Source organism: Hydra vulgaris, chromosome 10 (assembly GCF_038396675.1).
Source record: "Hydra vulgaris chromosome 10, alternate assembly HydraT2T_AEP".
Classification (NCBI taxonomy): Eukaryota; Metazoa; Cnidaria; class Hydrozoa; order Anthoathecata; family Hydridae; genus Hydra; species Hydra vulgaris.
In genome coordinates, this window is record NC_088929.1 from 20,285,600 (window position 1) to 20,288,937 (window position 3,338).

Below are 3,338 nucleotides of genomic sequence, written 5' to 3' on the forward strand. Positions count from 1 at the left end.
TCATTCTTCTGCACATAAACTTACTTCAACTAACTTTAACTCTACCGAATGAAATTTCATGAAAATCAGTTTATGCAGATTTCATCGAGATATCGAATACAGGCGCTCGCAAACAAAATTTGGCTTATTTAGAGTAAAAATGCAATTGCGCATTACTCATGACGTCTCAAAAAATTAGCAGCGAATAAACAAATCAGTATTTGCAACTTTGTTTTATAAAAAGAAGCTTGTTTATGGTGATCTTGTGTAAATATAGAGTTAATATAGAAAAACCTATAGGGTGGTTTTCATTTTAAAATTACTCTTGGATTGGTAATAATTATGTTCTCTTTTTTCTTTGCCTTATTCCAAAAAATTGTTGTTTTTTAGAAATTGTTTTTTTTTTTTTTATGGTTTTAAAAATGTTTTTAATGAAAATTGGCGTGTGTTGCAAGTTTATCTGCATGCTTGATAAATTTGATACATTGGCTACAACAAATCAATCAGCAATCAGAAAGTTGCTAATTTCAGTAACCATATGGTCTTATAAATAATGGTTTTAATCTTGGATAATTTATAAAACTGATTATAATGAATTTTGTTTTTTTTAAAAAATAAATACTTAAATTGTGATTATTTTTTCTTATACATTTTGATTTTACATAAAACCATATTCACGAATCACAAAGAAATCATATTAGTAAAAAATCAAATAGAGTGAAAATTAGAATTTAGCTCTTTCACAAAATTGTTGCTTAAAAAATCTGTTAAGGCCTTTAAACCACCAATAAAAAAAATGCTTTTTTTGTTATTTAATAAAATCCTATTCATTTCAATTTTCAAGGGAACAAGGGAAACAATTTGAAATCATTTGCTTGAGCTCAACATTTTATTATATTCATTTTTTTTTTATATTTAATAAATTCGAAATCAAATCTTTTTTAAGAATTACATTTTTCTATTCTAAAAAATACAGTTTTTATAAAAGTTTCTTTATAGAAAACATTTAAAAATGTCGCGCAAATATTTTTATTAACGTTAGGTTCTTTCATAAAATTATCATTTTGACAATCAGTCTTAGGAGAAAGAAGAGTTTTATTTTAATAAAACAATAAACTATTTATTTTGCATTTATTTTGACTTCAACTTGAAATATATATTTTCAATAAAAAAAATCCGTTCTTATTTCGAATGAGAATTAAAGTATTAATGTTTTATTAACGAACAGACGGTTTTTAAAACCATATTACTGTTAAATAAATAAAAAATAAAGTTTTTTTATGTTGAATATTTGTTTGAAGCAAACATTTAAAGTTTTGTCAATAGACGTGTACTTTTGAATCTGCCTTGAACTATAATAGCAAATAAACATTTAAACTCAAACAGAAACCATTAAAAGATTTAGAGCACAAATAAAAAACGTTACTCTCCTACACAACTTTCTCATACTAAATCTAACATGCATAAAAATAAATTAAAAGTTTCACAAATTAACTAAACGATATGAAAAAAAAAAATATGGCTGCAGGTAAAAGGTAAAACGAAAAATGAACAAAGAAAAAGTTTCAAATAAATAACTCTAGCTTGCAATTAATTTAAACAATAACCTTTGTTGTATAAAATTTTATTTTTTCTTATATCTCTGGCGCAGATGTTTGCCGACAAATAAAATAAACAATTCATGAGAACGGACATTTGATGCGCTTCCTGATATAATTTTTACAAGTTTATTTAAGTGGCAAAATCGACAAATAATTTACTATCGTGGTAATCCTCGTAAATTTTTATTACCGTCTTGGGAGCATCCTTTTTGTTGGAGAATTGCTCATAAAAGTTAAATCCGCAGTTTTTAAAATGGAATTCTCAAGGGAGGAAACAGATAAACGAAGTTGCAGTAAGCTGTCCGTTTGCTTGGAAAAGCAAACCGAAAACTTGTTAATCAAGCGGATCTCTAGTTTTTCAAAAATGAACCCATTTCGTCTAAGTAGAAAAAGAGATAAAACCAACAGCGATACAAAATTAACGCACGGAAAAAGAGAAAAAAATAATGAAAAACTGAGGCACAGTATTTCAAACAATGGTAAGTTGGAATAAAAAGATATTTCTTTTAACTAGTGAAATTATATTTATTAAACTCACTATTTTATCTTAAATTTTTATTTTAAAAAGTGTAAATATTCAACATTTTTGTTTCTTTCTAGAAATCGTCAAACAACTCGATGCAACGCCTATTCATCCGTTTCATGATACTAACGCAAAAGAAGTCGAATTTTCGAAATCCGATCAAACCGATTATACTACTGATGGTATTTTAAGTTATAATAAGCTTTTTATTAATGGGGACAATTTTTTTAAAAACTTTGAATTTCCAGAAAAAACTTTTTCTGAAAACAACTTAGAGTTCCATTCATTGACTGCTATGATAAACGCTATGAAGGATTGGTGATGTAAATATTTGGAATTTTAATTCGGCATTGAATTGTTATTTGAATTGTTATTCCGATTCTAACGCTAAACAGAATTTTATAATGGTTTAAAAGTAGACGTGAAGCAGTATTGAATCCAGTCAAGAGTTTTAGTTTTTAGAAAAAATATGTACTTGAATAAAGTTAGTTGGAAACTTGTCGTTTAGAGAGGGAAATTGTAGTTTATTTGGTTAACTTTGTGGTTCAAAAGCATGAGATTTTCTATAAACAGCTAATGAAAGCTAATGAAAGATTTTAAAGTTATTGTTGTGCCCGAAAATTGTTTGAACCTTTTTTTTTCCATGAATCACATAAAGTTTCTTATTTCAAAAAAAATTTGTATATAAATATTTCTAAAAAGACATCCTAAATTTTATAGGTTTTATATAGTTTGCTTTGTTTTTGTAAATCTGTAAGTGTTTTAAAAAAAAGTCATAATATTTGACTTATTTTTCAATTATAACCTATTCCTACTGTTAAAGTATTTTTATGCTATGTGAATAAAATATTAATTTTGCTTGTGTTGTTTTTAAAAAAATAAGAATGCTATCACAAAGCTTTTGTCAAATTGTTTTTTTGTTTTGTTTTTTTTTGTAGATTTTAAACCATATGTTTTAAACTTCTGCGCTTCTTTTTCATTCGCAAAAGATTTCTTTAAAAAAGCTTTTTACCAAAAGCCTTGCTTTTACGAAATTTAAGTACCCTTATCATTTCCAAGTACAATACAAGACGATTTATAGACACAAACACGTTTAGACGTTTTAAATTTTTTTTTTAAGTTAGTAATTAGACACAAAGTCGTCTTTTAGACGTTTTGTGTCTAAATTGTTTTTCTAATCTTGATTATCGGAGTGTAATCCCATGTTTAATTGAATCAAAATACTTTTTTGTTAA

The 3,338-nt window shown here is 25.9% G+C and overlaps 1 long non-coding RNA gene across 2 annotated transcripts; it reads left to right on the plus strand.

The window, feature by feature from the left end:
• Window positions 1-297: 297 nt before the first annotated feature.
• LOC100199417 (uncharacterized) lies at window positions 298-2,963 on the plus strand. 2 transcript variants are annotated; one of them, XR_010641217.1, is made up of 3 exons: window positions 298-312; window positions 1,631-2,059; window positions 2,181-2,963. It is a non-coding gene; the product is annotated as an uncharacterized LOC100199417 (long non-coding RNA). The 2 variants fall into 2 exon arrangements; XR_010641216.1 differs by lacking the exon at window positions 298-312 and having other exon boundaries at window positions 1,254-2,059.
• Window positions 2,964-3,338: the final 375 nt, after the last annotated feature.